The 24,538-nt window shown below is 32.5% G+C and overlaps 1 long non-coding RNA gene across 14 annotated transcripts in view; it reads right to left on the minus strand.

Moving 5' to 3' along the window:
- The window catches only part of LOC123537195 (uncharacterized), a 76,313-nt gene that overhangs the window by 26,048 nt on the left and 25,727 nt on the right, over nt 1-24,538 (minus strand). For 4 of the 14 annotated variants that reach the window (XR_008368120.1, XR_008368107.1, XR_008368116.1 and 1 more), the window contains exons 2-4: nt 11,634-23,403; nt 6,137-6,997; nt 323-4,565 (exon numbers count right to left, since the gene is read on the minus strand). This is a non-coding gene — a long non-coding RNA (uncharacterized LOC123537195). Of the gene's footprint in view, nt 1-322; nt 4,566-6,136; nt 6,998-7,107; nt 7,637-11,633; nt 23,404-24,538 lie in introns of those variants that run through there. The other 10 variants (XR_008368115.1, XR_008368112.1, XR_008368110.1 and 7 more) reach the window with 10 other exon arrangements.

Raw genomic sequence — 24,538 nt, forward strand, 5'->3', positions numbered from 1 at the left:
GCTGGTGGTGTGTGGGATTATATCTTTCCAGCTGGCATTTTTCTTACAGCATGTGACAATTTTCACCATCTGTTGATTAAGCCTTCTGATTCTTCATCCATGGGTGTTTCTGCTAAGAAGTGTGTTAATGTTTTAGAACTTAGGCATCTAAAATCATGGTAAAAGTTACATGGAATATATCAGTTAAATCCTCCTAAACTATCATCCCCCACCTCTAATATGAGTGGAGAAGTTGATATTTACCTGTGTTGAACAGGTCAACATATCAATGAAACCTTTTATAAACAACACTACAAGTATAATTATAAACAACAATACATACCAGTGCCTATCATTTGTTTTGGAAATCAGTCATGTAGCCTACTGCTTACATTTCTAGCATTTACAGCTGTCACATTCAACATCTTTTGTCTTCTGCCTCTAGAAACAGTATAATGTAAGAGACTTGTCATGTTGTTACATTCAATGTTTATATACCCAATAGTTTTCCCAACAGACCAAGTTTTTCCATTATATATTGCTACAAATGTCATTCCAGGTTTAATATTTATTCTATCTTATATCCTGTATAATACTGTATAACTGTATCCATATGTTTGACAAAACTCGTATAGACTTATAAATTATACTTTCCTGAAACACACTTTAGTTTTATACAATAATAAACTAAACTAAGTATCCATAGCATAAATAAAACACATTTTCACACTAACACATTTCCTATTAATATTTTTTATACACTGTCTTTATTTCAGCATATTTTGTGGCCATATTCTAAAACACTACTTCAGTATACAATTCCATTCAAATATGCAACATGTTCTTTTTACAAACACTTCTAGATTATCAATCAGGAATGGATGGGCCAGGTCAGGATGGGACAAGACAGAATGGGGAGGAACAGGAATAGACAGGACAGAGATTCCCAACTCCACAAAAAAATATAAATTCCAGTAAGTACCAATTTGTTATTCTTTTGTCACTTCAAACACTACAAATGGATACAGTCTCTTCTTGAAAACATTCTTCATTCTTTCCCAGGGAAAATCCACCTGCGTCCAAACAGTACAGCACACAAATCTAAAAAGTAGTATTTAGTACATGTTAAACATAGGGTATGTTTTTTTAAAAATTTAGTCACAGCCGTGTCCTAAATGCTGACATTGGTCAGCAAATTCAGCAAATATGACTGAAACACAGAAAAGTATTTTACCTATCAAACAATTCTTTTTCCATACTTCTCAAAATACAGCAAGAATGTAATTTTCAACAACTGTACATGAACCTTCATTTGCCCATGCAAGTGTGGCTCCAGATTTAATAATCATTTGTCTTTTTGTCTTTAGGTAATAGACTGTTTCCATAATAATATAAACAGCTTGAAAAACAAATGTATTTAACCTTTTCTATCAAACATATATATATATATACTTATAAAGAAGTGTACTTTTACCACTTCTTATAAAGTGTAACCATAGTAAGTGTCAATTGCATGAATAAAACATATTCATAATTATTCTATTTATACACATATTTTCTCTTCCTTTATTTGGGCCATGCTCAACATAAATATTTTAATTCTAATATGCTATATTATATATTATTTGTACTATCATACATGAATTACCCATCAGAAATGGGATGGACCGGGTCAGGTTGGCTTAGGACAGGTATGAATGGGAAGGAACTGGAATAGACTGGACAATGTTCCCATCCCCTACAAAGCCTCAGTTTCAATTATTAACATTTCATGTTCTTTCTTCACTCTAAACACTACAAACATCATATATACATTATACAGAAGTATCCTTTTACCACTTCTTATAAAGTGTGACTATAGAAAGTGTCAAAAAGTGTCAACTACATGAATATGACATATTTTCACACGAAAATATTCACATCTTTTCTCTGCTTTTAATGCAACTATGTTCTACATTAATATTTTAATTCAAGTATGCTATATTATATATTATTTGTATAAACATATCATGACAACCTATCAGGAATGAGATGTGCAGGGTCAGGATGGAATCAGAAAGGATGAATAGGCAGGATCTGGAATAGACAGGACAGTGATTCCCACCCCCACAAAAAGTATCAATTCCAATAATTATCGTTTTTAATTATGTCATTTTTATAACATTTAGATATCTTTCCTTACTTCATATTAAATCCTTTCTATAGCACTTTTCTATCATATATACATTTTTACAAAGAAATGTACTTTTACCACTTCTAATCAAGTTTAAATATAGCAAAATTAAATGTTCATTGCATTAATAAGACATATTTTCACATGAACAATTATTTCATACTGAATTCATTAATACCAATCTATTATCTGCTTATTTTGTTCCCATACTCTACACAAGAGTGGTTCCAGATTCAATAATTGGTCCATATAAGATAATAGACTGAATCCATAACAATAATACAAACATCTCCAAAAACTCATGTTTTCAACCTTTTCTATCATATACATAATATTTACTTACAAAGAAGTGTACTTTTATCAATTCTTATAAAGTGTTACTATTGTATGTGTCAATTGCATGCATAAGACATATTTTCATACAAACATATTTCATATTAAATTCATCTATATACATCTCTCTGCTTATTTTGTGGCCATGCTCTATATTAATATTTTAATTCAAATATGATATATATTATTTGTACATTCATATCTGGATAACAAACCTGGAATGGGATGGGCCGGGTCAAGTTGAAATGGGGTTAGGACTGATGGGAAGGAACTGGACTACAAAGGGCACAGATTCCCGCCCCAACAAAAAAGTATCAATTCCAATGATTAAATTTTTTATGTTCTTTCTTCACTTTAAATACTACAAATAAACACAGTCACTTTATTCACATTCTTCACACTTTTCTGGGGAAAATCCAGTACTGCTTCTTTGGCTTGCCTTGACACTTGACACCATTTTCCTGCTTCAACTTGCAGCTCAAACTGAAGAAAAAAAATGGACTGGTATATGTACTGTAAGTAAACATGGCAACAAGAAATATAAATTACTTCTGTAATTCTGCATATATGTACCAAGTAGAATAACATATTACCTTTCAATTCTTTTTCCAGACTTTTCAAAATATTGTTGGAGTGTAACTTCTGAAAACTGTACAAGTGTGGTTCCAGATTGAATAACTATTCCACTTCAGATAATTAACTATTTATAATAATATTAAAAATGTCTCGAAAAATTCATGTTTTCAAACTTTTTTAACATATACATATATATATATATATATATATACTTATAAAGAAGTGTACTATTAACACTTCATATAAGGTGTGAATATAGAAAGTGTCAATTGGATGAGTAAGACATGATTTCACACTAACATATTTCAGATTAAATTGATTTATACACATCTTTTCTCTGCTTATTTTCTGGCCATGCTCCACATTAATATTCTAATTCAAGTATGCTATATTATGTATTACGGTATTTATACAATCATATCTGGGTAACCAATCAGAAATGGGATGGGCAGGGTCAAGTTGGAATTGGATAGGATGAATCGGAATAAATGGTATAGACAGGACAGAGATTCCCACCCCCACAAAAGTATCAATTATAATAATTAACATTTTTAATTATGTTACTTTTTATAACATTTAGATGATCTTTCCTTACTTCATATTAAATCCTTTCTATGGCACTTTAATATCATTTTTCTGCTTCATAATGAAGTCCAATCAATCACTGACTATACATATGAATGGGACATAAAGTCAGTTGTCATTGGCAGTCTACTGACCTTTTCTATCATATATACATTTTTACAAAGAAATGTACTTTTACCACTTCTAATCAAGTTTAACTATAGCAAATGTTCATTGCATTAATAAGAAAGACATATTTTCACATGAACAATTATTTCATATTGAATTCATTTATACAAATCCATTCTCTGCTTATTTTGTTCCCATACTCTACACAAGAGTGGTTCCAGATTCAATAATTATTCCATATAAGATAATAGACTGAATCTGTAACAATATTATAAACATCTCCAAAAACTCACGTTTTCGACCTTTTCTATCATATACATATATTTACTTACAAAGAATTGTATTTTTATCAATTCTTATAAAGTGTTACTATTGTACAAATGTATGTGTCAATTGCATGCATAAGACATTTTTCATACATATTTCATATTAAATTCATCTATACACATCTCTCTGCTTATTTTGTGGCCATGCTCTATATTAATATTTTAATTCAAATATGATATATATTATTTGTACATTCATATCTGGATTACAAATCAGGAATGGGATGGGCCGGGTCAAGATGAAATGGGGTTAGGACTGATGGGAAGGAACTGGACTACAAAGGACACAGATTCCCACCCCCACAAAAAGTATCAATTCCAATGATTAAAATTTTTATGTTCTTTCTTCACTTTAAATACTACAAATGAACACAGTCACTTTTTTCACAAACATTTTTCATACTTTTCTGGGGAAAATCCAGTACTGCTTCTTTGGCTTGCCTTGACACTTGACACCATTTTCCTGCTTCAACTTGCAGCTCAAACTGAAGAAAAAATGAACTGGTATAAGTACTGTAAATAAGCATGGCAACAACAAATATAAATTACTCCTGTAATTCTGCATATATTTACCAAGTAGAATAACATATTACCTTTCAAACAATTCTTTTTCCAGGCTTTTCAAAATATCGTTGGTGCGTAACTTCTGAAAACTGTACAAGTATGGTTCCAGATCAAATAACTATTCCACTTCAGATAATTAAGACATGATTTCACACTAACATATTTCATATTAAATTGATTTATACACATTTTTTCTCTGCTTTTTTTTTGGCCTTGCTCCACATTAATATTTTAATTCAAGTATGCTATATTATGTATTATTTATACACTCATATCTGGGTAACCAATCAGAAATGGGATGGGCAGGGTCAAGTTGGAATTGGATAAAATGAATCGGGATAAATGGTATAGACAGGACAGATTCCCACCCCCAAAAACGTATCAATTCAAATAATTAACATTTTTAATTATGTCACTTTTTATAACATTTAGATTATCTCTCCTTACTTCATATTAAATCTTTTCTATTGCACCTTTATATTCCTTTTCTGCTTCATAATAAAGTTCAATCAATCGCCGACTATACATATGAATGGGACATAAAGTCAGTTGTCATTGGCAGTCTATTGACCTTTTCTATCATATATACATTTTTACAAAGAAATGTACTTTTACCACTTCTAATCAAGTTTAACTATAGCAAATGTTCATTGCATTAATAAGAATTATTTTCACATGAACAATTATTTCATATTGAATTCATTTATACAAATACATTCTCTGCTTATTTTGTTCCCATACTCTACAAAAGTGGTTCCAGATTCAATAATTATTGCTTTTTGTACTTTTAGCATGTGTAAATGTTGAGTTCTGCTCAACCCGGGGCTAGAGGGCATGGACGATAGCATGCATTTTCAATACCGTCCATGAACAGGCTAAATCAAACCTAGCCTGCAACATTTTCGTTTTTCTCGTGTTGAGCGACCTGTGAAGTTTCCACTTTTCTCTATTTCCATATAAGATAATAGACTGAATCCATAACAATATTATAAACATCTCCAAAACTCATGTTTTCAACCTTTTCTATCATATACATATATTTACTTACAAAGAATTGTACTTTTATCAATTCTTATAAAGTGTTACTATTGTATGTGTCAATTCCATGTGTAAGACATATTTTCATACTAACATATTTTATATTAAATTCATCTATATACATCTCTCTGCTTATTTTGTGGCCATGCTCTATATTAATATTCATCTATATACATGTTTCTGCTTATTTTGTGGCCATGCTCTATATTAATATTTTAATTCAAATGATATATATTATTTGTACATTCATATCTGGATTACAAATCAGGAATGGGATGGACCGGGTCAAGATGAAATGGCGTTAGGACTGATGGGAAGGAACTGGACTACAAAGGACACAGATTCCCATCCCCACAAAAAGTTTCAATTCCAATGATTAAAATTTTTATGTTATTTCTTCATTTTAAATACTACAAATGAACACAGTCACTTTATTCACAGACATTCTTCATACTTTTCTGGGGAAAATCCAGCACTGCTTCTTTGGCTTGCCTTGACACTTGACACAATTTTCCCGCTTCAACTTGCAGCTCAAACTGAAAAAAAAAATTGGACTGGTATAAGTACTGTAAATAATCATGGCAACAACAAATATAAATTACTCCTGTAATTCTGCATATATGAACCAAGCCGAAAACATATTACCTTTCAAACAATTCTTTTTCCAGACTTTTCAAAATATCATTGGAGTGTAACTTCTGAAAACTGTACAAGTATGGTTCCAGATTTAATAATTATTCCACTTCAGATAATAGTTTCTATCCATAATAAAATTGTGAATGTCTTGAAAAATAGGTGTTTTCAACCTTTTCTATCATATACTTATATCTACTTATAAAGAAGTGTACTATTAACACTTTATATAATGTGTGACTATAGAAAGTGTCAATTGGATGAATAAGACATGATTTCACACTAACATATTTCATATTAAACTGATTTATACACATCTTTCCTTTGTTTATTTTGTGGCCATGCTCCATATTAATATTTTAATTCAAATATGATATATATTATTTCTACATTCAAATCTGGATTACAAATCAGGAATGGGATGGGACGGGGCAAGATGAAATGGGGTTAGGACTGATGGGAAGGAACTGGACTACAAAGGGCACAGGTTCCCACCCCCACAAAAAGTATCAATTCTAATGATTAAAATTTTTATGTTCTTTCTTCACTTTAAATACTACAAATGAACACAGTCACTTTTTTCACAAACATTCTTCATACTTTTCTGGGGAAAATCCAGTACTGCTTCTTTGGCTTGCCTTGACACTTGACACCATTTTCCTGCTTCAACTTGCAGCTCAAACTGAAGAAAAAATGAACTGGTATAAGTACTGTAAATAAGCATAGCAACAAGAAATATAAATTACTTCTGTAATGCTGCATATATATGTACCAAGTAGAATAACATATTACCTTTCAAACAATTCTTTTTCCAGACTTTTCAAAATATTCTTGGAGTGTAACTTCTGAAAACTGTACAAGTGTGGTCCCAGATTGAATAACTATTCCACTTCATATAATTAACTATATATCATAAAATTAAAATTTTCGAGAAAAATTCATGTTTTCAACCTTTTCTATCATATACATACATCTACATATAATAAGTGTACTATTAACACTTCATATAATATGTGAATACAGAATTTGTCAACTGGTTGAGTAAGACATGATTTCACACTAACATATTTCATATTAAATTGATTTATACACATCTTTTCTCTGCTTATTTTTTGGCCATGCTCCCCATTAATATTTTAATTCAAGTATGCTATATTATGTATTATTTATACAATCATATCTGGGTAACCAATCAGAAATGGGATGGGCAGGGTCAAGTTGGAATTGGATAGGACGAATCGGAATAAATGGTATAGACAGGACAGAGATTCCCACTCCCACAAAAGTATCACATATAATAACTTACATTTTTAATTATGTTACTTTTTTAAACATTTAGATTGAACTTCTTGCTTCATATTAAATCCTTTCTATTGCACTTTTTTTTTATTTCTTTTTCTGTTCATAATGAAGTCCAATCAATCGCTGACTATACTATGAATGGGACATAAAGTCAGTTGTCATTGGCAGTCTATTGACCTTTTCTATCATATATACATTTTTACAAAGAAATGTACTTTAACCACTTCTAATCAAGTTTAACTATAGCAAATGTTCATTGCATTAATAAGACATATTTTCACATGAACAATTATTTCATATTGAATTCATTTATACAAATCCATTTTCTGCTTATTTTATTCCCATACTCTACACAAGAGTGGTTCCAGATTCAATAATTAGTCCATATAAGATAATAGACTGAATCCGTAACAATATTATAAACATCTCCAAAAAATCATGTTTTCGACCTTTTCTATCATATACATAATATTTACTTACAAAGAATTGTACTTTTATCAATTCTTATAAAGTGTTACTATTGTATGTGTCAATTGCATGCATAAGACATTTTTTCATACAAACATATTTCATATTAAATTCATCTATACACATCTTTCTGCTTATTTTGTGGTCATGCTCTATATTAATATTTTAATTCAAATATGATATATATATTTGACATTCATATCTGGATTACAAATCAGGAATGGGATGGGCCGGGTCAAGATGAAATGGGGTTAGGACTGATGGGAAGGAATGGACTACAAAGGGCACAGATTCCACCCCACAAAAAGTAATAATTCTAATGATTAAAATTTTATTGTTCTTTCTTCACTTTAAAATTCTACAAATGAACACAGTCACTTTTTTCACTAACATTTTTCATACTTTCTGGAGAAAATCCAGTACTGCTTCTTTGGCTTGCCTTGACACTTGACACCATTTTCCTGCTTCAACTTGCAGCTCAAACTGAAGAAAAAATGAACCGGTATAAGTACTGTAAATAAGCAGGCAAGAAGAAATATAAATTACTTCTGTAATTCTGCATATATATGTACCAAGTAGAATAACATATTACCTTTCAAACAATTCTTTTTCCAGACTTTTCAAAATATTTTTGGAGTGTAACTTCTGAAAACTGTACAAGTGTGGTTCCAGATTGAATAACTATTCCACTTCAGATAATTAACTATATATAATAATATTAAAAATGTCGAGAAAAATTCATGTTTTCAACCTTTTCTATCATATACATACATCTACATATAAAGAAGTGTGCTATTAACACTTCATATAACATGTGAATACAGAATTTGTCAATTGAATGAGTAAGACATGATTTCACACTAACATATTTCATATTAAATTGATTTATACACATCTTTTCTCTGCTTATTCTTTGGCCATGCTCCACATTAATATTTTAATTCAAGTATGCTATATTATTTATTATTTATACAATTATATTTTGGTAACCAATCAGAAATGGGATGGGCAGGGTCAAGTTGGAATTGGATAGGACGAATCAGAATAAATGGTATAGACAGGACAGAGATTCCCACCCCCACAAAAGTATCAATTATAATAATTAACATTTTTAATAATGTTACTTTTTATAATGTTTAGATGAACTTTCCTTGCTTCATATTAAATCCTTTCTATTGCACTTTTATATTCTTTTTCTGCTTCATAATGAAGTCCAATCAATCGCTGACTATACATATGAATGGGACATAAAGTTAGTTGTCATTGGCAGTCTACTGACCTTTTCTATCATATATACATTTTTACAAAGAAATGTACTTTTACCACTTCTAATCAAGTTTAACTATAGCAAATGTTCATTGCATTAATAAGACATATTTTCACATAAACAATTATTTCATATTGAATTCATTTATACAAATCCATTCTCTGCTTATTTTATTCCCATACTCTACACAAGAGTGGTTCCAGATTCAATAATTAGTCCATATAAGATAATAGACTGAATCCGTAACAATATTATAAACATCTCCAAAAACACACGTTTTCGACCTTTTCTATTATATACATATATTTACTTACAAAGAATTGTACTTTTATCAATTCTTATAAAGTGTTACTATTGTATGTGTCAATTGCATGCATAAGACATTTTTTCATACAAAGATATTTCATATTAAATTCATCTATACACATCTTTCTGCTTATTTTGTGACCATGCTCTATATTAATATTTTAATTCAAATATGATATATATTATTTGTACATTCATATCAGGATTACAAATCAGGAATGGGATGGGCCGGGTCAAGATGAAATGGGGTTAGGACTGATGGGAAGGAACTGGACTACAAAGGGCACAGATTCCCACCACCACAAAAAGTATCAATTCCAATGATTAAAATTTTTATGTTCTTTCTTCACTTTAAATACTACAAATGAACACAGTCACTTTTTTTCACAAACATTTTTCATACTTTCTGGGGAAAATCCAGTACTGCTTCTTTGGCTTGCCTTGACACTTGACACTATTTTCCTGCTTCAACTTGCAGCTCGAACTGAAGAAAAAATGAACTGGTATAAGTACTGTAAATAAGCATGGCAACAAGAAATATAAATTACTTCTGTAATTCTGCATATATATATGTACCAAGTAGAATAACATATTACCTTTCAAACAATTCTTTTTCCAGACTTTTCAAAATATTTTTGGAGTGTAACTTCTGAAAACTGTACAAGTGTGGTTCCAGATTGAATAACTATTCCACTTCAGATAATTAACTATATATAATAATATTAAAAATGTCGAGAAAAATTCATGTTTTCAACCCTTTCTATCATATACATACATCTACATATAAAGAGGTGTACTATTAACACTTCATATAACATGTGAATACAGAATTTGTCAATTGGATGAGTAAGACATGATTTCACACTAACATATTTCAGATTAAATTGATTTATACACATCTTTTCTCTGCTTTTTTTTTGGCCATGATCCACATTAATATTTTAATTCAAGTATGCTATATTATATATTATTTATACAATCATATCTGGGTAACCAATCAGAAATGGGATGGGCAGGGACAAGTTGGAATTGGATAGGACGAATCGGAATAAATGGTATAGACAGGACAGAGATTCCCACCCCCCACAAAAGTATCAATTATAATAATTAACATTTTTAATTATGTTACTTTTTATAACATTTAGATGAACTTTCCTTGCTTCATATTAAATCCTTTCTATTGCACTTTTATATTCTTTTTCTGCTTCATAATGAAGTCCAATCAATCGCTGACTATACATATGAATGGGACATAAAGTCAGTTGTCATTGGCAGTCTACTGACCTTTTCTATCATATATACATATTTACAAAGAAATGTACTTTTACCACTTCTAATCAAGTTTAACTATAGCAAATGTTAATTGTATTAATAAGAAAGACATATTTTCACATGAACAATTATTTCATATTGAATTCATTTATACAAATCCATTCTCTGCTTATTTTATTCCCATACTCTACAAGAGTGGTTCCAGATTCAATAATTATTCCATATAAGATAATAGACTGAATCCGTAACAATATTATAAACGTCTCCAAAAACTCACGTTTTCGACCTTTTCTATCATATACATATATTTACTTACAAAGAAGTGTACTTTTATCAATTCTTATAAAGTGTTACTATTGTATGTGTCAATTGCATGCATAAGACATTTTTTCATACAAACATATTTCATATTAAATTCATCTATTCACATCTTTCTGCTTATTTTGTGGCCATGCTCTGTATTAATATTTTGATTCAAATATGATATATATTATTTGTACATTCATATCAGGATTACAAATCAAGAATGGGATGGACCGGGTCAAGATGAAATGGGGTTAAGACTGATGGGAAGGAACTGGACTAAGGGCACAGATTCCCACCCCCACAAAAAGTATCAATTCCAATGATTAAAATTTTTATGTTCTTTCTTCACTTTAAATATTACAAATGAACACAGTCACTTTTTTCACATTCTTCATACTTTTCTGGGGAAAATCCAGTACTGCTTCTTTGGCTTGCCTTGACACTTGACACCATTTTCCTGCTTCAACTTGCAGCTCAAACTGAAGAAAAATGGAGTGGTATAAGTATTGTAAATAAGCATGGCAACAACAAATATAAATTACTCCTGTAATTCTGCATATATGTACCAAGCAGAAAACATATTACCTTTCACACAATTCTTTTTCCAGACTTTTCAAAATATCATTGGAGCATAACTTCTGAAAACTGTACAAGTATGGTTCCAGATTGAATAACTATTCCACTTCAGATAATTAAGACATGATTTCACACTAACATATTTCATATTAAATTGATTTATACACATTTTTTCTCTGCTTATTCTTTGGCCTTGCTCCACATTAATATTTTAATTAAAGTATGCTATATTATGTATTATTTATACAATCATATCTGGGTAACCAATCAGAAATGGGATGGGCAGGGTCAAGTTGGAATTGGATAGGACGAATTAGAATAAATGGTATAGACAGGACAGATTCCCACCCCCAAAAAAGTATCAATTCAAATAATTGACATTTTAATTATGTCACTTTTTATAAAATTTAGATTATCTTTCCTTGCTTCATATTAAATCCTTTCTATTGCACCTTTATATTCCTTTTCTGCTTCATAATAAAGTCCAATCAATCACTGACTATACATATGAACGGGACATAAAGTCAGTTGTCATTGGCAGTCTTATTAACTGACCTTTTCTATCATATATACATTTCTACAAAGAAATGTACTTTTACCACTTCTAATCAGGTTTAACTATAGCAAATTTTCATTGCATTAATAAGACATATTTTCACATGAACAATTATTTCATATTGAATTCATTTATACAAATCCATTCTCTGCTTATTTGTTCCCATACTCTACAAGAGTGGTTGCAGATTCAATAATTATTGCTTTTTGTACTTTTAGCATGTGTAAATGTTGAGTTCTGCTCAACCCGGGGCTAGAGGGCGTGGACGGTAGCATGCATTTTCACTACAGCCATGAACAGGCTAAATCAAACCTAGCCTGCAACATATTCGTTTTTGTCGTGTTGAGCGACCTGTGAAGTTTCCACTTTTCTCTATTATCATATAAGATAATAGACTGAATCCATCATCTCCAAAAACTCATGTTTTCAACCTTTTCTATCATATACATATATTTACTTACAAGGAAGTGTACTTTTATCAATTCTTATAAAGTGTTACTATTGTATGTGTCAATTCCATGCGTAAGACATATTTTCATACAAACATATTTTATATTAAATTCATCTATATATATCTCTCTGCTTATTTTGTGGCCATGCTCTATATTAACATTTTAATTCAAATATGATATATATTATTTGTACATTCATATCTGGATTACAAATCAGGAAGGGATGGGCCGGTTCAAGATGAAATGGGGTTAGGACTGATGGGAAGGAACTGGACTACAAAGGAGACAGTTTCCCACCCCCACAAAAAGTATCAATTCCAATGATTAAAATTTTGATGTTCTTTCTTCACTTTAAATACTACAAATGAACAAAGTCACTTTATTCACAGACATTCTTCATACTTTTTTGGGGAAAATTCAGTACTGCTTCTTTGGCTTGCCTTGACACTTGACACCATTTTCCTGCTTCAACTTGCAGCTCAAACTGAAAAAAAAAATGGACTGGTATAAGTACTGTAAATAAGCATGGCAACAACAAATATAAATTACTCCTGTAATTCTGCATATATGTACCAAGCAGAAAACATATTACCTTTCAAACAATTCTTTTTCCAGACTTTTCAAAATATCATTGGAGTGTAACTTCTGAAAACTGGTACAAGTGTGGTTCCAGATTTAATAATTATTCCACTTCAGATAATACTTTCTATCCATAATAAAATTATGTCTTGAAAAATAGGTGTTTTCAACCTTTTCTATCATATACATATATCTACTTATAAAGAAGTGTACTATTAACACTTTATATAATGTGTGACTATAGAAAGTGTCAATTGGATGAATAAGACATGATTTCACACTAACGTATTTCATATTAAATTGATTTATACACATCTTTCCTTTATTTTGTGGCCATGCTCCACATTAATATTTTATTTCAAGTATGCTATATTATGTATTATTTATACAATCATACCTGGGTAACCAATCAGGAATGGGATGGGCAGGGTCAGGATGAAATAAGATAGGATGAATGGGAAAAAATGGTATACAAAGGACAGAGATTCCCACCCCCACAAAAAGTATCAATTCCAATGATTAACATTTTTATGTTATTTTTTCACTTTTAACACTACAACTGAATACAGTCACTTTTATGGGTCACATTAACATTAAGATATCCTCTCTTCACTCTGAGAAAATCCAGTCTATCCACTGCACTTAAATAAAATCCAAGTCGATTGCACTTTGATGTTTCTTCCTTGCTCCATAACAAAATTGAATTTAATTGCACTTTTATGTTCCTTCCTCATGTTCTTTCTTTTCTTCCTGAGAAAATCCAATCAATTAGAATTGGATGTTGTTTCTTCCTGTCCTGAAACAATTTAATTCATAACATTTTGATAATCCTTCCTTGCTTTATGTTAAATCCAGTTAATTGCACTTTGATATTCCTCTACTGATTCATAATAAAGTCAACATGATCGCCGACTGTACATATGAACAGGACATAAAGTCAGTTGTCATTGGCAGTCTGTTGATATGGAAGAAATGCAAATCCTCACAATCCCTGATTCCATCTTTCAAAACAGAGAGGAACAACCATCATCTTAACATTGCCGGCACAATGCTTTAGACCAGTCGCTCCAAAAAACGCCACAATCTAGCGGACATATAGACACCGGATTGTCCTCGAAGGCAACGTTAGCATGTCTCAATCAATAGTAAAGGAATCTGTCAGGGCTTTGCACCTGTAGCAAAAAGCAACTCTGCCAATCTTTTGAAGCAACATCTTCTCCCAAGTAGTCTCTAGTCCATTGCACTTTGATGTCTCTTCCTTTCTTCATAATAAAATTCCATTCACTGTACTTCGATATTCCTTTCTTGTGTCATAATTCAATCCAGTCCTCTGCACTTTGATGTCCCTTTTTTGCATCATAATCAATTCCAATTCACTGCATAATAATGCACTCTTTCATACAAAGTGGTATTATCTATTTAAGATTGATGGTCTTCTTTTGCTGTCTTAAACTTTTTTTGTTCTTTCTTCACTATAAACACTGCAAATGTACACAGTCACTTTTTTCACAGACATTCTTCATACTTTTCCAAGGAAAATCCAGGACTGCATCTTTGGCTTGCCTTCAAACTTGACATCATTTTCCTGCTTCCCCTTGCAGCTCAAACTGAATGAAAATGGACAGGTATAAGTACTGTAAATAAGCATGGCAACAAGAAATATAAATTACTCTTGTAATTCAGAAAATATGTAACAAAGAGAAAAACATAATTACCTTTAAGAAAAACTTTTCAAAATATCGCGAGTGTAACTTCCGAAAAAAACTGCACAAGCGTGGATCCAGATTTAATAATTATTCCACTTCACATAATAGACTCTATCCATAACAATATTATGAATGTCTCGAAAAATTCAAGTTTTCGACCTTTTTTTATCATATACATACATTTGCTTATAAAGAAGTGCATTTTTACCATGAACTTCATATAGTGTGAATATAGAAAGTGTCAATTGCACGAATAAGACATGATTTCACACCAATATATTTCATATTAAATTGAATTATACACATCTTTTCTGTTTATTTCGTGGCCATGCTCTACATTTATATTTTAATACAAATATATGCTATATTTATTATATGTACAATCATATCTGGGTAACCAATCAGGGATGGGATGGGCAGGGTCAGGATGAAATAAGATAGGATGAATGGGAAGAAATGGTATACACAGGACAGAGATTCCCACCCCCACAAAAAGTATCAATTCCAATGATTAACATTTTTATGTTATTTTTTCACTTTAAACACTGCAAATGAACACAGTCACTTTTTTCACAGACATTCTTCATACTTTTCCAAGGAAAATCCAGGACTGCATCTTTGGCTTGCCTTCAAACTTGACACCATTTTCCTGCTTCACCTTGCAGCTCAAACTGAATGAAAATGGACTTGTATAAATACTGTAAATAAGCATGGCAACAAGAAATATAAATTACTCTTGTAATTCAGCAAATATGTAACAAAGAGAAAAACTTAATTACCTTTAAAAAATTCTTTTCAAAATATCGCGAGAGTGTAACTTCCGAAAAAAACTGTACAAGCGTGGTTCCAGATTTAATAATTATTCCACTTCACATAATAGACTCTATCCATAATAATAATATTATGAATGTCTCGAAAAATTCAAGTTTACGACCTTTTTATCATATACATACATTTGCTTATAAAGAAGTGTATTTATACCACTTCATATAGTTTGAATATAGAAAGTGTCAATTGCATGAATAAGACATGATTTCACACCAACATATTTCATATTAAATTGATTTATACACATCTTTTCTCTGTTTATTTCGTGGCCATGCTCTAAATTTATATTTTAATTCAAATATATGCTATATTTATTATATGTACAATCATATCTGGGTAACCAATCAGGGATGGGATGGGCAGGGTCAGGATGAAATAAGATAGGATGAATGGGAAGAAATGGTATACACAGGACAGAGATTCTCACCCCCACAAAAAGTATCCATTCCAATGATTAACATTTTTATGTTATTTTTTCACTTTAAACACTGCAAATGAACACAGTCACTTTTTTCACAGATATTCTTTATACTTTTCCCAAGGAAAATCCAGGACTGCATCTTTGGCTTGCCTTCAAACTTGACACCATTTTCCTGCTTCACCTTGCAGCTCAAACTGAATGAAAATGGACTGGTATAAGTACTGTAAATAAGCATGGCAACAAGAAATATAAATTACTCTTGTAATTCAGCAAATATGTAAGAAAGAGAAAAACATAATTACCTTTAAAAAAATTCTTTTCAAAATATCGCGAGAGTGTAACTTCCGAAAAAAAACTGTACAAGCGTGGTTCCAGATTTAATAATTATTCCACTTCACATAATAGACTCTATCCATAATAATAATATTATGAATGTCTCGAAAAATTCAAGTTTTCGACCTTTTTTATCATATACATACATTTGCTTATAAGAAGTGTACTTTTACCACTTCATATAGTGTGAATATAGAAAGTGTCAATTGCATGAATAAGACATGATTTCACACCAACATATTTCATATTAAATTGATTTATACACATCTTTTCTCTGTTTATTTCGTGGCCATGCTCTACATTTATATTTTAATTCAAATATATGCTATATTTATTATATGTACAATCATATCTGGGTAACCAATCAGGGATGGGATGGGCAGGGTCAGGATGAAATAAGATAGGATGAATGGGAAGAAATGGTATACACAGGACAGAGATTCCCACCCCCACAAAAAGTATCAATTCCAATGATTAACATTTTTATGTTATTTTTTCACTTTTAACACTACAAATGAATACAGTCACTTTTATGGGTCACATTAACATTAAGATATCCTCTCTTCACTCTGAGAAAATCCAGTCTATCCACTGCACTTAAATAAAATCCAAGTCGATTGCACTTTGATGTTTCTTCCTTGCTCCATAACAAAATTGAATTTAATTGCACTTTTATGTTCCTTCCTCATGTTCTTTCTTTTCTTCCTGAGAAAATCCAATCAATTAGAATTGGATGTTGTTTCTTCCTGTCCTGAAACAATTTAATTCATAACACTTTGATAATCCTTCCTTGCTTTATGTTAAATCCAGTTAATTGCACTTTGATATTCCTCTACTGATTCATAATAAAGTCAACATGATCGCCGACTGTACATATGAACAGGACATAAAGTCAGTTGTCATTGGCAGTCTGTTGATATGGAAGATATGCAAATCCTCACAATCCCTGATTCCATCTTTCAAAACAGAGAGGAACAACCATCATCTTAACATTGCCGGCACAATGCTTTGAAAGAACTGTATACTGTTCATTAGCCAAAGGCATATATATGTCGATTATGCTAATAAATGTTGTTGTTGTTTGTTGTTGTTGTTGCTTTATGTTAAATCCAGTTAATTGCACTTTGATATTCCTCTACTGTTTCATAATAGTCAAATCAATCGCTGACTGTACATGAACGGGAGATAAAGTCAGTTGTCATTGGCAGTCTGTTGATATGGAAGAAATGCAAATCCTCACAATCCCCGATTCCATCTCTCAAAACAGAGAGGAACAACCATCATCATAACATTGCCGGCACAATGTTGCAGACCAGTCGCTCCAAAAAACGCCACAATCTAGCGGACATATAGACACCGGATTGTCCTCGAAGGCAACATTAGCATGTCTTAATCAATAGTAAAGGAATCTGTCAGGGCTTTGCACCTGTAGCAAAAAGCAACTCTGCCAATCCTTTAAAGCAACATCTTCTCCCAAGTAGTCTCCAGTCCATTGCACTTTGATGTCTCTTTCTTTCTTCATAATAAAATTCCATTCACTGTACTTTGATGTTCCTTTCTTGTGTCATAATTCAATCCAGTCCTCTGCACTTTTATATTCGTTTCTTGATTCATAATAAATTCCTGTCCACTGCATTTTGATGTCCCTTTCTTGCTTCATAATAAATTCCAGTTCACTGCATAATAATGCTCTTCATACAAAGTGATATAATCTATTTAAGTTCGATGGTCTTCTTTTGCTGTCTTAAACTTTTTTGTTCTTTCTTCACTTTAAACACTGCAAATGAACACAGTCACTTTTTTCACAGACATTCTTCATACTTTTCCAAGGAAAATCCAGGACTGCATCTTTGGCTTGCCTTGACACTTGACACCATTTTCCTGCTTCACCTTGCAGCTCAAACTGAATGAAAATGAACTGGTATAAGTACTGTAAATAAGCATGGCAACAAGAAATATAAATTACTCTTGTAATTCAGAAAATATGTAACAAAGAGAAAAATATAATTACCTTTAAAAAATTCTTTTCAAAATATCGCGAGAGTGTAACTTCCAAAAAAAACTGTACAAGCGTGGTTCCAGATTTAATAATTATTCCACTTCACATAATAGACTCTATCCATAATAATAATATTATGAATGTCTCGAAAAAATTCAAGTTTTCGACCTTTTTTATCATATACATACATTTGCTTATAAAGAAGTGTACTTTTACTACTTCATATAGTGTGAATATAGAAAGTGTCAATTGCATGAATAAGACATGATTTCACACCAACATATTTCATATTAAATTGATTTATACACATCTTTTCTCTTGTTTGTTTCGTGGCCATGCTCTACATCTATATTTCAATTCAAATATATGCTATATTATATGTACAATCATATCTGGGTAACCAATCAGGGATGGGATGGGCAGGGTCAGGATAAAATAAGATAGGATGAATGGGAAGAAATGGTATACAAAGGACAGAGATTCCCACCCCCACAAAAAGTATCAATTCCAATGATAAACATTTTTATGTTATTTTTTCACTTTTAACACTACAAATGAATATAGTCACTTTTATGGGTCACATTAACATCAAGATATCCTCTCTTCACTCTGAGAAAATCCAGTCTGTCCACTGCACTTAAATAAAATCCAAGTCGATTGCACTTTGACGTTTCTTCCTTTCTCCATAATAAAACTGAATCAATTGCACTTTTATGTTCCTTCCTCATGTTCTTTCTATCCTTCCCAAGAAAATCCAGTCAATTTGAATTTGATGTTGTTTATTCCTGTCCTGAAACAGTTTAATTCATAACACTTTGATAATCCTTCCTTGCCTTATGTTAAACCCAGTTGATTGCACTTTGATATTCCTCTACTGCAAAAAGCAACTCTGCCAATCTTTTGAAGCAACATCTTCTCCCCAGTAGCCTCCAGTCCATTGCACTTTGATGTCCCTTCCTTGCATTTCATAATAAAATTGCATTAACTGCACTTTGATGTTCCTTTTCTGATTCATAATTAATTCCAGTCCACTGCATGTTTATATTCCTTCCTTTCTTCCTTGTTAAAAAAATCTCATCCACTGCACTCTGATGTTCCTTTTTTTGCTTCATAATAAAATCTTGTCCACTGTTGTTTGATATCCCTTTCCTGCTTCATAACAGAATTCAGTTAACTGCATTATGATGCTCTTTCTTGCAGCCTGCAATGGTCACAATAAATATTACATTAAATACTACAAACAAGAACATGCACTTTTTTTATTTTTTTTTTTTTATTTTTTTTTTTTTTTTATTTTTTTTTAGTTTTTTGTTTTTTTTTTTTTTTTTGTATTTTTTGTATTTTTTGTAAAAACAACAATCACACTACACACACTTACATACAAAATAAGCACACACGACTTTTCACACATTATTCTTTTCACTCCTGGAAAAAAACCAGTACCGTGCAAAGAAGATAGTTACCATAAATACTAGTTTTGCAGGGTCCTGGAAATTGATGGGTCCTGGGAAAATCCAGTACTACATGCAATGTTTGCCATTATTAACAAAGCCTCCTTGGCTAATTTAGTATTGTCTTAAGTATTTATAGTACACATAGTGTTACTGGTAACATATAACACAAGCTTTCAAACTCCACATACACAAACAACATAAACATAAGACAACAACAATCACACCACACACACTATCAGACAAAACAATCACACATGACTTTTCATACATTCTTCTTTTCACTCCTGGAAAAAAACCAGTACCATGCAAAGAAGATAGTTACCATAAATACTAGTTTTGCAGGGTCCTGGAAATTGATGGGTCCTGGGAAAATCCAGTACTACATGCAATGTTTGCCATTATCAACAAAGCCTCCTTGGCTAATTTAGTATTGTCTTAAGTATTTATAGTACACATACTGTTACTGGTAACATATAACACAAGCTTTCAAACTCCACATACACAAACAACATACACATACAACAACAACAATCACACCACACACACACTATCATACAAAACAAGCACACATGACTTTTCACACATTCTTCTTTTCACTTCCTGGAAAAAAACCAGTACCGTGCATAGAAGATAGTTACCATAAATACTAATTTTGCAGGGTCCTGGAAATTGATGGGTCCTGGGAAAATCCAGTACTGCATGCAATGTTTGCCATTATTAAAGCCTCCTTGGCTAATTTAGTATTGTTTTAAGTATTTATAGTACACATAGTGTTACTGGTAACATATAACTCCACATACACAAACAACATACACATACAACAACAATCACACCACTTAACTAAGAAATGGTTTCAAAGAACTGGCAAGAAATCTGACTGTTTGGTATACATTTAACACCTTGAATAAATGTAGTTTGGGCATGATTTACAGATAGATATGATAATGTTTGATGATAATGATGATGAGTAATGATGATAAGAATGATGATAAAAATAGATGAAGATGAGGAGGAGGAGGAGAAGGAAGTGGAGGAGGATGATGATGAAAATGACTGATGATGGTGATGATGATGACTTAAAATGATGATGAATTATGTTTGTAATGAATAATGATGAGAATGATGATAGAGATGACTGAATACATGATAATAATTAAATGGACAGATGAAGATAAATGGATTTGATAATGACAAATGATTTATGGAGATGAGTGATAAGCATTGAAGCCAATTCTGTTTCCTTGGAAAATCCACATACACCGGTGGGTTTGCCCAACTCCCCTCCTAAGACCCTGACAACTATCAGGTTTAGTTTTTTAAACTGCTGACAAATGGCATGGGGCGGAGGAGGGGAGGGGGGATTGGGACTAACCAACAAGTTTCTGCAGAAAAGTCAAGTACTGATGACTAAACAGATGATGATGATGAATAGAGAAGATGATGATGAATAGAGATGATGGTGATGACTAGATGATGATGATGATGAATAGATGATGACTAGATGATGAAGATGATGATGAATAGAGAAGATGATGATGGAGATGACTAGACGATGAACAGATGATGACTAGATGATGATGATGATGAATAGAGATAATGATAATGATGATGATAAGAAGATGATGATGAATGGATGAGGATGAATGGATGATGATAATGAGTAGATGATGATAAATGGATGATGATGATGAAGACTGGATGATGATGATTGATGGACATGAATGATAAGCAGTGATGCCAGTTTCCTTGGAAAATCCACATTCACCAGTGGGTTTGCCCAACTCCCCTTCTAAGACCCTGACAACTATCAGCAAACTTTTAGTCTTTTAAAATAAACTGAGAAATGGTTGTGATTATAAAACATGCTATATTCAAATTTATTATTATCAGTAGTAGTATTTGGTTATCAGAGACGAGCTGTCATCTTCAGTCATGTTCTGTAAGAGCTGAGCAGGCTAAGGTGTTGGCCTGTAGGCATGTTTCTTTGTCATGGCCACAGATTCACTTCCCGTCAATCTAATTTCTCTTTTAAGAGAAAACAGACAGCCCCCAACGGCAAGGAAATAGCAGCCATGACCAGAAAAATGCAAACATACCATCACATAAACCTACTCAACCAACGCAGAACATGATAGAAAATAAGAGTACATCTTTGATCATGTTCTAAATCTTGATGCTGACAAATGGCATGGGGCAGAGGAGGGGAGGGGGGATTGGGACTAACCAACAAGTGTCTGTAGAAAAATCAAGTACTGATGACTAAACAGATGATGATAGATAGATAGAGAAGATGATGATGAATAGAGATGATGGTGATGAATAGATGATGATGACGATGAGATGATGACTAGATGATGATGATGATAGACGATGATGATGATGAATAGAGATGATGATGAATGGATGAGGATGAATGGATGATGATAATGATGAACAGATGATGACGCTGGATAGATGATGATGATAATGAGTAGATGATGATAAATGGATGATGATGATGAAGATTGGATGATAATGATGAATGGATGATGATAATGAAGATTGGATGATGATGATGATGATGATGAACAGATGATAATGATGAATGAATGATTATAATGATGAATGGATGATGATGAACAGATGATGATAATGTATGATGATGAAGTAGCTTAATGTTAAAGTATACTAAACACCCTTATTTCTGTCATGTTCTCCTCAACCACAAGAAGGGAGGAGGTGTGAGGCCATTGGCTAATCATAGGACTTAACCCCCCTGCCCCAAATAATCTGCATAGGCACATGAGGTCGACGGGGCCTAGTTGACCTGCGTGGGACAAAAACCTGTACATCTAACTCTGGCCTACCCTCAGGATTAACCTCTAATCCCTGAACCACCCCTCCCAGAGACTCCCTGTCTCTGGTGTTCCCTGGGAATACCTGGGATACCTGTGGCACAAAAGGATCGGGCACCTCTACCTCTGGGACAAAAAGAGGTGGGAGAGGCACCTCTACCTCAGGTACAAAAGGGAAAGGATCCACCTGGGGTACAGGACCCACCTCATGCTCCACAGGATGGCCACCCTGAGGAGCCCCTTCCCCAATACCTTCGACGTCAGCGGCGGGCGTATCCTCTGGGATTACCGCAACATCTACAACAGGGCGGACGGGGTCCTGGCTAGCGAAGGGAGTCACCTCAGTAGACAGCTCCTCCGTCACAGCCAAAGCAACGACCTCATCACTACCGGGAGGTAGTGCCCTCATAGCCTCGGTCACCTCAGTACCTGAAAGTAGAAAAAATACGTAATAAGAAAAAAGCAGCCTTGATTTTGTACATAAATTTAATCCTGAAACTTATAAAACTTGTAAGACTTTCAAATCCATCATCTCTTAAATATCACATAATGATAAGCCTTCAGAGCACAAATTTTTAATACAAGTACCCCATTAACCAAAATAAGGAAATCATTGTGATAATTATCAGCAAAAGCAGCAAACTCTTCAGCAACAAAAAACAACATCACCTTAAACAATATACATGTAAATAATTCCACATTTTTACAATCTTGAAACATTGTACATACTAAACAGGTAATACCTGGTTATTGATATGGAATACAATGCCATTAAAATCACTAGCAGCAACCACAACCAATTCCACATTTTAATCTTCCTAAGAATATTCTCACTTTCAAATTGATAGCACCTTGTAAATTATCAGAAATTTTGTTTAAGTATCATCATCAGCATCACCTCAAAAAGTTAGCAGCAGTAAATTATATAGCATTGTGACTTTGTTTCTATCATGAACATCTTCATCATCATTTTTACCTTTTCAGACCAGTGACAATAACAGATGAATAATTAAGAATTCAAAGCAGCAGTCATCATACTATCAGCAATATCAGCGGCAGCAGCAACAGCTATAACACAAGTGTAAACAGTTCCCAAATTCTGCATCATCATCATCTACAGTAGCAGTAGTAGTCGCAACAAGAGCTGTCACAGGAGACAGCATGCTCGACTATTTCGATGTTTGACAGTGAAACTGGGCACATTTGAGGAAACTGGAGCCCGTCACTCCAGACTGGAGTGAATGAGTGAGTCCTCGGTCATAAGTGTGACACATCTTCTCAATATGGTTAACATTTGTGTCAAATTATTTTCAAATCCCTTGATAAATGGCACAGTTATGGACCAGACAAGAAAAACCTTTGACTTCTAAGTGTGACCTTGACCTTGGAATTAGGGGTCTGGGTCTTGCACATGACACCTCATCTCAATATAGGGAACATTTATGCTACATAATTTCAAAATCCCTTTATCAATGGCAGAGTTAAGGACTTACCAAGAAAAAGACCATGTTAACCTTTGACTTGTAAGTGTGACCTTGACCTTGGAGCTAGGGGTCTGGGTCTT

The sequence above is a fragment of the Mercenaria mercenaria genome, chromosome 17, assembly GCF_021730395.1.
Source record: "Mercenaria mercenaria strain notata chromosome 17, MADL_Memer_1, whole genome shotgun sequence".
Taxonomy (NCBI): Eukaryota; Metazoa; Mollusca; class Bivalvia; order Venerida; family Veneridae; genus Mercenaria; species Mercenaria mercenaria.